A 13,180-nucleotide genomic window follows, 5' to 3' on the forward strand; every position below is an offset into this window, starting at 1 on the left:
GGAGTGTCTACAGACACCATTCAAACAACAATGCCAACCATTGATCTCATATTCCGGACCGACCCCCAACTTGATTTTAGCAAGAGCTACACAAGAAATATGTGCATATAGTTATGCGTAAACTCACAATTAATTCGACCTCCAAATTTCCTCTACAAAGGCCCACAAAATAAACATACATGTCTATAATTTTTTATTTTATTTTCTCACATAACATAATATTTAGTAAATGTAATTTAAAATACTTTATTATTTTTTCAATAAATAAATAAATTCAACAAATCATTTGTATAAGACTTCTAAGATTTAATTTATAACATATTAACTCATCATAAACTTTATCATAGAACTAATTTAATTCGTTTATAAGAAATAATTATAATAACATCAATGAACCTAGATTCTGAGCCGAATTGGTTGGGGAATGTCTTTAGTCACGATTGTCTAGAGAGACCCTTCAAATGAAAATTCCAACCTTCAATCTCATAGTGGGGGCCGACCTCCAACTTACTTTTAGCAGGGGCCACAAAATAAATGTGTATAGGTACACGTGCTTACAACAACCTCCGACTTCATAGTCATCTCGACCTCTGACTTGCTTCTACGAAGTCCTACAAAACAAACATAGGTGTATATAATTTATTATTTTGTTTTTTCAAATAAAATATTATTTAATAAATGTGATTTAAAATATCTTATTCTTTTATCAAAAAACAAATAAATTCAAAGAAATAATTTATAAGACATTTAAGATTTAATTTATAACATATCAACTCATGGTAAAATTTATCATAGACCTCATTTAAGTCATTAAGAACAAACAATAATAATAACGAAAATGAACCTAGATTCTTAGCGACATTGGTCGGGGAGTATCAGTGGTCGGGATGACAATGATGACCTCCGATCTCATAGTTAGGTCCAACCTCTCACTTGCTTTTAGTAGAAGCAACAAAAGAAATATATGTGTATAGTTATGTGAGTTTATAATAACCACCTCTGAACTCATACTCAAGCTGACTTCCGACTTGCTTCTACAAACGCCCCCAAAACAAAAATATGTGTCTATAATTTATTATTTTGTCTTTTCATATAACATATTATTTAATAAATGTAATTTAAAATACCTTATTCTTTTAGCAACAAAGAAACAAATAAAATAAATTATTTTTATAGGACATCTATTTAAAGAAATTTTACAAAAAGAATATTATTCTTTCTATCTAATAGTCTAAGATAAAAAATACAAAAACTACGTACAAATTAAAACAAAACTAGGATTAAAATTCTTAAAATATACAAACCTGTCAACCCTAATCTAAATTAAATGCAAATTGCAATTTAAACACAACAAAAACCCTAGCCTTTGCCAAGATGACTCGCAACTCAACCTTTTCCTTATGATTCTTCTCCAAATAGACGCTAACTTCCCAACCACGAAGTTGGTCCTGACCTCAACTACGAGTTTTCTTCAACTCCAAACAAACCGAAAAAATTGAAATGGAAATAGATGCCCCTATTCTAAATTTTTTTTTCTATTAAACGTGCACTCACAACCGTGGCTCAAACATGTTCCTATATGCATAAAATTTATGAAGAACGTACATTACAACATCCTATCCTTGGAAATTGAGAATACTGGTAAAATTTGCCTCAAAATTTCTCCAATACTTGAAACTTGAATTTTACAGTCGATTCTTTTATGTTTTTGTTTTTCTAGTTGACAACTATCTGAGACTATGATCTCTCGTTGCTTAAAGTATAACATTTATACCAATAAATTTAGTATTTAAAAAAATAAATTTGTAAAATCTATCTTCCCTATGAAAATTGAATGAATGTAAAAGGCATATAAAAACTCATACACAAGTATGCTAAAATGAAAACATGAGTCAATTTCCGACAGCGATATGCATCGTGCCTGACTAAGCTTGGATTTATTTTCTTCTCGAGCTAGTTGTTTATGTCAATAGAAATTTGACCCCCCGACTATCTAAAACAACACGATGTGAATTCAGAGCCACCACCTTCCTCACAAGCCTTTTGAAAATGAATAGATGCCTATGTTCTTAACTTCACAAGTTTCAGAGTAAATTCTGGGAAATGTTCGTCATAAGCCCTACAGAAAATCATGGAATCAGATTCGACAGACAATTTAAGACTAGAACATATGGAATCAGGGTCGGCACCTTTCCCATAAGACTTCCACAAATGAAAAGATAGGTTGACCTTCGACCTAACTTTGTTTAGTCAATACTGGTTTATTCCTACAACATTGCATCCAAACCATCGAAACTTGAGCCCACAATGTATTTAACACTTATGACCCAGTAAATTATAGTTTGTTGACAGAGAGAACTTAAAAAATTACTAGATTTCCTCCATTACTAGGTATTCTCCCTTAGAAAAGTACTTCTATTATGCAATCTGGCACATTTTCAGTTTCATAAATTAGTGTCATGATTCGTTTTACACAATCCAAAGAGAAAAAAATTCTTGCCTTCATCACATCTAATAGGAAATCCATTCAATATAGTAGCTCAAATAAAGTGTAATCTCTCATCAATGGGTTATATCAATGACCTCTACCATCTACTATGTAAATACATATGTAATTTTCTTTTTTGGGATTCGTTTGATTCATCTTCCAAATTCATTTCTACAGAAAACATTAAACGAAGCCCTTCATGGCTTTCCTTTTCGAAAATGGCGCCACTTCACCACTTTGATGAGCCACTCAACACATATCATATATTTCCACAAACATTTGGTCAAGGAATATTTCTCAACGACATATGTCAACACTTAAAACCATGAGCTTTTTACATAGTTCACTAAGGAAATCTTCACTTTCATTAATAGTTATTGGTTATTGAACTAATACAAGCCAACAAGCCTCTATACCTCCAACCTTAAAATATATCTTCCAATGGTTTTGTTAAACCTTGTTTGGATTATTGACTTGATAAACATCTAAGGTGGTTATTAATATGGTATATGATTCAAAGGATTTTCGTTTTCCATATCTTAACAATTTCAAGTGGATTTAAGCTACAAGAATACATGAACCAAGAGTTCATTCGAAACAGGGGCTAACTTCATTTTTCTTGGTTCTCTATGATTCACTATCAACACATTCTACAGTCTAATGGATCTACACTCATAAATTATTGACTATGATTTCCAAACATAGCAACTCTTAAAGCTCTTTAACAAATGGAAGTGCCCATGACTTTCCTAGTGCTGTCCCAAAGGAGTGTTCTCCATATTTCCTAATTATCTATATATTTTAGAGTTCATCACCAAGACTTATCTATATATTTCCAAGATTTCCAATCATACGAAGCCATATTTATTCATTTCAGAATAATTGCATAATTCTATTATCAAATAAAACTTTAAACATACATTGGCTCATTTTTACATCTAATTTTCCATCTTTATTGGCTTGGCCAGATAAAACTTTCATTTGGTCATTCATTTACACTTTATCTCCTCCTATCACCTATGGGATTACAATCATTAAGATAAAACTTAGAAACACTCCCAACTTAGTTTATATCCTATGATCACACCACCAAGAACCTCAGATCATGCTAAAATTAACCCCTACAATCTATCATGCTTAACAAAACAAATTTGCTCTAAACTGATTGTTGGGTGTGTGTTATATTCTTTCGATGACTAACCCCACGCATGATGCAGGGGGGTTAGAGGGGGGGGCGGGGCTTTCAGGGTGCGGTAGAATCCCTGCACGAAGTCTACGACAACACCCTGGGAATTTTTTTTGGACCCTATATTAGGTGGCAAACCTACCTATGGTTTTGTGCATGGGTTTCACACATGGTTTTGGGCATGATGGTTTTCTGGCCATGGTATTTTGTAGATCCAGTCAAGGGAACTACAATTATGTTCTAATTTAGGTTTAATGGATTGGGGTTTATGAATGCTTCAACATGTATATATATGTGTTGTAAAATTAAAAGGAACATAATGAAAAATCAATCTGGTAGTCTTGGTTTCGGGATCTAGGGGAAAATATCTATGTATTTATTTTTTGTTTCTCTCCATTCTATATTTTCTATTTTTAAGAATTCGTTTGCAGGTATTTCTATACAGGGTTAAAACCTACATTGATTCTACCTCTTCAAATCTTCTAGATTTTCAACTATCTCTCTCTATAATCTATTTATAAAATGAGAAAATATAATTTTTTCCTTTTAATAATTTCTCCCAAAATATCAAGACCCCTTCTTTGAGTTTCATCTTCAAGAGCTCGATATCTTTGGAAGTTAGGATGCTCCAACATCATATATAAACTTTCTCTGTATTATAGAGACCGATCCACTGGTTAGTCTACAAACTAGATGAAAAAGCATCATCTTATTCCAAGTATAATTGATTTCTTCTCAATTCGACTAGTTTTTAGTGTTTCACTAACAATCAATTTGCTAAATGAGATGCTATAGGGATGCGATGGTGGAAAGTATATGAATTTCCAAGGATTAGTTAATCAATTACTTGCCACCAAGAATTTGGAGGTCTTGTGAGAATATAATCAGTTGCGACTATAGATAACCTTTAGGACTCAAATCCTTAATATGTGAAACCAAATAAATTCTTCCATGTACCCACTGATTGCCAAGATGTGACATGGAATGCTATAATCCAAGAAAAATCTGCATCATCAAGTTGTAAATGTAACATTCAAATTCTCAAAAGGATCAATAGACATTACTATGAATACATATGAAAAAAAGAGTAATAAGAATTGCAACTAATAAGTCCAAATGTCAAGAAATAATATATGTGGCATTTCAAAAAAAATGCTAGTGGTGGCTTAGCTGTACCTTTGGATGGAACACAAGAGAGTGTTCACATACATGGAATTTTATCTTTTGGAGAGGCCGCATTGACACATTTTCCCTAACAAATGAAAGGACCTGTACCCCAAACTAAATCAAGATGAACTAAAATATGAAGGACACCTAATTGAATTCTCCACTAGAAAACAAAAGCCCACAACAATAATAAAGAATTTTATTCATCAGAAAGTTTTACTCCATGATTTAAATTAATGGGAAAGTTCTTCAAGCATTAAGATTTCAGTTTCACCGCTTTCGTAAAAATAAGAAAGATAACTTGAAAGAAAAAACAAAGATAATATTGTCTACCTCTTCTCCATAACCAGAGCCTTGTAATGCTTGAACTGAAAAAGACATTTAAATAGTCATGTCATATTCCATGCCATTGTCAAATGATTTGTAAAGGCCATTGCAACTCTTACAAAGAGAGCATTGTAAATGAAATATATAGCTAATATAAAACCATCTCACTTCAATAAATATTAATCATCATATTTTCACACCATTAAGATAAATAGAGAATATGCACAATATTAACCTCTAATTGTTTGTTGGAACTCCAACATCACTTGAATTAACCATATTTTTTTCCTAGGTTGTGCATATTTTCTCATGTCATCCCTAATACCCTAAAATGTGGCTAGAATGCATCATGGACATATTACCATATCATTGTTTGTATATCTTAGAAACAACCATGTAAAGCACCAAAAATGCGAGGCCATTGAAGACATCAACCAAATCTTTGAAATGATGAAGGCATTGGTCATTGAACTCCATCAATAATTGTGAGATGCACCATAACAATGAACTCAAATAAATCCACATTGAGCTCTACCCATATAGATATATTTTGCTAAAAAAAAGGCTTTGATAACACAACATAACATTCCCAACTCCAAGCTAGGTCATGTCTTGATACATTTTTCTTTGATACCAACCCTTTTCTAGCACTATTGTTATTTCATATTAAATAATAAAAATATTTAAATCGATTTAAATTTAATTCTTACCTAATGCCAATATTCAAGATTAATATTAATAACTAGTCCTCTTCTATATAGGAAAAATGGCATCAAACAACCGCTCCAATTGCCCCTTATCAAGAGGCATTGTGTTAGGTTCCAACAAACATATTAGACGACATTCTGAGGGGTCTTATGGGAGTACTAAAGGTACACAAGTTATTTTTAGTAAACATATTCAATGCTATGATATAAATTCAATGATTAACATGAGAAAAATATTCTTTGACACATGTTTAATGTGAAAAAATATTGTTGTTAATAGGTGTTGAGAAATCTAGGGCATCGAGATTAAGTGATTTCTCTTCTATTAAGAACTACTTGTGAATGATTTTTACTTCTTAGATTAGGATCTTCTTTTACTTATGTTATTGTAGTGTTCTTCTTCACAAAACAATTACCAATGCATAAACCATAAAGAGACAATAGACATAGAATATAGGCTATCATCCAGGGCCAAAACCTCTCCCACTTGAGAGGAAAACCAAACAAATGTTTCATCTTATAGAGAATTCAATTGACAAAAACCAAGACCACGATGCTTGACCTATTTTCCACTCCATGACCAAGACCCAAAGCTTCCTTGATGAGATCCTTAGTCAATGATAGTCAACCTTCCACTCTACAATATATAAGCCCTCTATTTTTTGCATCTATGACAATAGAGCTACCCCAAAAAAGATCCAAAATGAAGCTAAAAACTTCGCTCTACTCCCTCCTCTCTTCACCAATGATTAGGCTACCTTATGAGTGATCTTCTCACTTCTTGATTTTCGACCGACTTCTTCACCGAAATTATGTCTTCTAGAATGAAGATGAGCTACCTATTTATAGTTGTTTGCTAGTCAATTAGGCTGACTTGAGTGAGGTTCAGCCAACATGTCTTTTGGTAAGAGATCTTTTATTCCATCTTGAGGCTGACTTGAAGGAGATTTTTTAGCTTGGTCTTGGAGGGCCTTCCTATTTGTTTAATGACTTATACTTAACATGCCCTTGAAGGGTCCTTCATACATGACATTGAATCAATATGAATTTTATGACTAGATGACAAGACCTAAAGGTTCAAAATGGGAACCTTAACTAAAATAAAATTCCTTGATCATGAAACCCATGATTCAAGTACTACAAAAATAATTTTTATTTTATTCTTTACATCAATTATATAAAATCACTATTACACAAGTTATTATAAAGACCAAACCTAGTTACATTTTTCAACTCTCTCTTAACTAGAATATTGTAGTTTGCATCAACATCATGCATACGTATCAAGGGTCTCTTTCTTTTGTAGACTTCATCAGAGTCTATGTATCTTTTATGGAGATATCTTAGCCAGATATCTTGGTTCTCGAATGTTGATTTCATTTCCCATGGTTGTATATTCCATTATCTCTTCCTTCCTTTTTCTTACACATTTCATTCCTAGGAACTTCTAATCAGAGTTCCTCCAATTATTTTCAATCACCTCATATTACATATGAGGACATATTATGTTGATTTCATCTAGTGAATGTGTGTGACCATTGAATTCCTGCATCCCTTTGAAGGAGGAGATACTTCCCTTCGATTATGCTCTCAAGTTAGAGAATCGATCCATGTTACCTGCAACAATATGACATGAATCTACAATATTGAATGTAAGCATACATACCTCATTTTCCTTTATGTCATCCAGACTTTCTTCAACAACTTATGTGATTGAAAGAACTTCAATCCCTTGATATGCTTCACCTCTTATGTCACCATACCATCATCCCATGAATTCCAAAAGCTATATTTCTTTGATGAAACACTTGCTTCCCCTCTTGATTAGTGAACCTTTTGATGAAGATTCCATCAAAGAGTCTTGAGGATACAGAGTATCCAAATCCAATAGATGATTCCTTTTGAATGATCTATGATGAGCTTTGACATGAATGACTTTTTCCTTTCCATAAGTTTAACTTATGTTTCCAATGAGGTTCCAAAGAGATATATCCTTCCATCATTGACTACCATAGATTCCAATTTCAACCATCTTTCATGCTTCTCTATGATGATGTCACAAGCTCTTGGTTTCAATGCCTCTATGATGCCATGATGCATCCCACCATTTTTCCTAGTGAATTATGATGGCCATATCTTACAATAGAAGACTTAGGAACTTGAAAATAACTTATGTGAGGAAGGCTATCTTAGTCACAATAGACATCCCTTACTTCCTCTTTCTTGGACTTATTCTTTTCAATTTCCTCCACTTCTTCAATAATATGGGCTTCTTCTATTCCTCTTTTGATATCATCCTTCTTGATCTTAGGACAATCTCTCTTGTAATGCCCCTATTATTAACACCCATAGCTTTGAATATTAGCCATGTTTTTCTTGAGAACCATGCTTCCTAAAATTCCCTTTCCTTTTAGTAAATGTTTGACCTCTCTCACTTGGTCCTTCATCACTTTTTTCCTTCAACCTTTATTCTTCTATTTTTCATAGAAACCACAAGTTATTGAATGGGATATCATTCTTCTCCTTAACGAGAATTTGATACAAGGTTACCTTGTTCATCAGTTAATGAATTTAGAACAATGGAGACCATTTATTTATTATATATCATCTCTCCTAGATATTTCATTTGAGTTCTTATTTGAGATTCTTTTGGGAGATATGTAGATATCCCTTCATCCTTTGACACCTTCAATTTGAATAGCTCAGATCTAAGTGATATGACCTTTCTTATAAAATATTTAGAGAATAGTTCTACCAACTTCTCATATATCTCTTTTGATGTCTCTACTATATATGGAATAAGGGGATCTTTGACAAACTCCATAAGAATCTCTTGACCCCTTAGATCCATTTCCATGTATTTAGATAGTCCTTGTCCTTCGAGTGGTTTGGATAATTTTTAATGGATATGATCAATGACTTCGTTTGCTTTGAGGGCTATGTCTATCCTCATTTTCCATGCAAGGAAGTTCAATGACCCAACCAACTTATAGATCTCCTTGCAAAACAAAGTCATTTTACTAGATTACACTATAGAAGAAAATATACTTACTTGTCAAGTGAAGATGAAATCTTCAGCTTGATCCCTTTGATGATGATGATTTATGAAGATGTATTAATGCCTTTTTGGATGATCTTCTTCCAAATGAAATCCTTGCTTAAATAAAAAGGATATTTCCCTTTTGATGATGACAATGCCTCTACCTTCCTTTGGATGAATAGTCTTAAAGATACTTCAACTTCAAAATGATTGAAAACGTATCCTAGGAATGCTTCTTTGATTGAGATAGGGTTTTTACTCTCTTTAAGATGATGATGTGATCTTGACCTTGAGATTCTTCTCTTGGATGAATAAATTTCAAGCTTCCTTGATTCATAGATATCTTCAACTTGAGTAATTAGGGTCTTTTTCTTGATGATGATCCCAAGACTTCTTTTGGTGTAGATTTCTTCTTTGGTCTAGGGTTTTGAAACTTCTTCTTAGATATTGAATTCAAGATGATCTTCTAGATTCGCTTTGATGCCTTCCTCTAGATTTGATCCTTCAGTGTCCCTTAATAAGATGCCCTTACTTGACTTAGTCACCTTACCTTTGATACATGTTGAGAAATTTGGGGCATCGAGATTAAGTAATTTCTCTTCTATTGAGAACTGCTTGTGAATTATTTTTACTTCTTATCTCAGGATGTTCTTTTACTTATTTTATTATAGCGTTCTTATTCATCAAACAACTACGAATGAATAAACCATAAAGAGAAAAGAAACACATAATATAGGCTATTATCCAGGGCCAAAACCTCTCCCACTTGAGAGGAAAACCCGAAAAAAGTTTTCATCTTATAGAGACTTTAATTGAAGAATACCAAGACCAAGTCCCTTGACCTATTTTCCACTCTAATACTAAGACTCAAAGCTTCCTTGATGAGATCCTTAGTCAACAATAGTCAACGCTCAGCTCCTTCCTTCTCAGCTTCTCTTCAACTTCAGCTTCTTTATGCTTCAGACCTTCGCTTTTTCCAACCTCCTTGAATTAGGTCTACAATCTTCAAACCTAATTTAGAAACCCTAGTTTCTTAATCTAGAAAATATCATTGATACCTTCGCTTAGGCTAGAGTCTCCCTCTAGCTTATCAAAACTTCTCCTTTGACTTGTCCTTCTTCAATTCAATTATGCAAGAGGATTGAAAAGTTCTCGGCCTTTCCTGTAGAAAATAATACCTCTCTTTTTCGCATGGGTGACAATAAAAATACCCCAAAACAGACCCAAAATGAAGCTAAAAACTTCTCTCTACTTCCTCCTTTCTTTACTAATGATTAGGCTCCCTTCTGAGTGATCTTGACACTTCTTGATTTCAGAACGAATTCTTCATTGAAATTTTGTCTTCTAGAATTAGGTCAAGATGCCTATTTATAGTTGTTTCCCAGTCAATTAGGCCAACTTGAGTGAGGTTGAGCTGACATGTCTTTTGGTGGAGATATTTTATTCCATCTTGAGGCTGACTTGAAGCAGAGTCTTTAGCTTTATCTTGGAGGGCCTTACTATTATTTTAATGAATTCTAAAAGATGTAACATGCCTGAGAAGGGTCCTTCATACATGACATTGACTCAATATGAATTTTATGACTAGATGAAAAAAAATAAAGGTACACAATGGGAAACTTAACTAAAATAAAATTCCCTGATCATTAAACCCATGATTCAAGTACTACAATTTTTTTTTCTTCTTTACATCAATTACATAAAATCACTATTACACATTTCATTATGAAGACCAAACCTAGTTACACTTTTAAACAATAGGTTGATGAGTCTTTCTTGAAGTTGGTGGTAATGGTTTGAGTACTCCACCATCGAGAAGAAACCAAATTTCTGATAGAGTTGGTTCAGGTAAAATATAAATATAAATATTGAAGTGAGATGTTTAATGCACAAAAATTTATCGCATGTGTATCATACTTGTGATTGGAAATTTCATGTAAACCATACAACCCTTGCGTATAGATCTCCTGATAGGGATTCATGAACAAGTAGACATGCTTCTAATGGGTGTTATTCACATGGTAGAGGTACACACTTGATTTCTAGTTAACATGTTCAAGTCTATACAATATATAAATTTAACTTTTAACTTGTGAATAATTTCTTCTTTCACACACATTTAATGTGAAAAAATATTGTCATCCATAGGTGATTTCTCTTAGCATGAGGATGGCCATGTTCATTGTTAGAGAGTTGTTTAGGAGCATTCAGCTTGGAGCATACTTAAATCTTATTCAATATATCTTTAACGTTTAAATTTATCCCATATCTCATACTTATGCATGATTGGAAATTTGATGTTTTGTACAGGGCATAATAACTCTGAGTTTGTTTCCCCATAAGGAGACAATCATCCTCCAAATGACAACTCAAAGAATGAGAGAGTTCATGGGGAAAGTAATATTAAATGTAAACATTTTTTGAATACGAAATTTCCAAGTGAAATTAATTTATATTTAAATAATGTGTGAACATTTATCATGCTACAGGGTTTGATCATGATCTTGTGGGATGTCGTGGTGGTGGAGAGTTTGTAGGACCCGACAGTATGCTCGAAATCAAAACTATGAACCTATTTACACCCATCCTCAAGATGATCTTGAGGAGGTTCCTTGAGAAGACAACATCCACACTCTTACTCTTAATGACTTCAGGGTTCGTTCAACGAGATTTCAAAATGAGCTAGAAAATACCAATATCTCTAGCTCTACTAGAGATGGTCTCCAAATACTTTTGCATAGTTTGGAGAATATCATAGCGGAATATCATGGGGTTGGACCAATTATTGAGATTTTTAATGACATGATATGTAGGAGGAGAACATCATTTATGGTTTGGCACTCCTTTAAAGAAGTGAAAGAAAGAGTCACTAAAGTAATGGCCCTATCATTGTTTGACTTGTGATTTGAAGATAAAAATCTTTTGAAGGTTGCAAGATTTAATGACCCTAATATTGCACCATTTATTTATCAAAATTTCTTATATGCATACAGTAAGTTCTCCAATAACAATGAAGTGTCGCAAGAGTTTGTGAGGATGTTGTACACCGAGTTTTGAGAGCACATGGATCTGAATTATATAGATATGGGATCTTAATTCTTTGGAGTTGGGAAAGGTTGTACATATCAATGACCTGATGTTATCTGATATTTTTCATTTAGGGTTCCAAAAACTCATTTAGAACCTTTTTTTTTTTTGTAAGCTTAGGTGGGACCTTCTCATTTTCGAGTTTTTACATGTCCGTTATTCACCCCATTTCCAGGGAGGGTAGCGTAAGAATCGAACCCAAGATCTCCGGTTTGGTGAGACTTCATTTCCACGGCCATTTCCACTTGAGCTACCCCATGCGGACAAAACTCATTTAGAACCTTGACTCTCTAGAATTATTGCATTTCTAGATGAGTTATATGTTGCATCCAGCATAGGAGCTTACGGAAGGGAGAATATTAGGGAGGTTGTTGAGGATGTTTTGCGAGCAGTATCAAATGGTTTAGGAAAGAGGCATTGTTCAGAGAGTGAGCAGAAAATTACACCATTTGTTAATGTTCTAACGTGTTGAGAGAGATGGACCTAAAAGATCTTGAGAGATATGCAACATCTTATAGAGATCATATGAAGAGATCCTTGGCTCATGACAATCATAGCCTTGGCGAGGCATGTTCTAGGAAGATATGATTAATGAACTATAAAATCACAATTACAAGCTTATATATAATGCATGTTACATATAAATTTATTATGTTGAATTGTATATACATTTTGTCTCCAAAAAAAACTTATATATTTCTTCAAACTTATGCACTTTTCATCATTTTTTAATGATGAAATACTCAAATCAGTGGAACAATTGCTTCTTAATGAACTTGTTGATGTACATACACCCTAAGTATTACCATGTATATGGATTTGTTTTTCTTCAAATTGTGAATGAATTAAAGTCACATAAATTTTATGGCATCGCTCATACATTTTATGTTCATGTTTTAGGTTAGTGACAAACATGAAATAATCGATTAGGAAATGGAGCCCCAAGAAGATGACACAAAATATCCACAAGACGATATTTTCATTCCCTAGTAGACTATTATCCATCCAATTATTTGGATTGACTTTGCTTTATATTCACTGTAAACTCTAATTAATGGTATGTTCTTTTAGAAATAACATATACAACATGTTTGGTATTTATTAATTTATTCTGATTAATTAAATTATATTCTTGGAGTTTAATTGGAGTCCTCTCAAGGGATGTGTACAACAAGTTC

This window comes from Pinus tabuliformis, chromosome 1_1 (genome assembly GCF_031772625.1).
Source record: "Pinus tabuliformis cultivar Carrire ecotype Pingquan chromosome 1_1, CPIR1, whole genome shotgun sequence".
Classification (NCBI taxonomy): Eukaryota; Viridiplantae; Streptophyta; class Pinopsida; order Pinales; family Pinaceae; genus Pinus; species Pinus tabuliformis.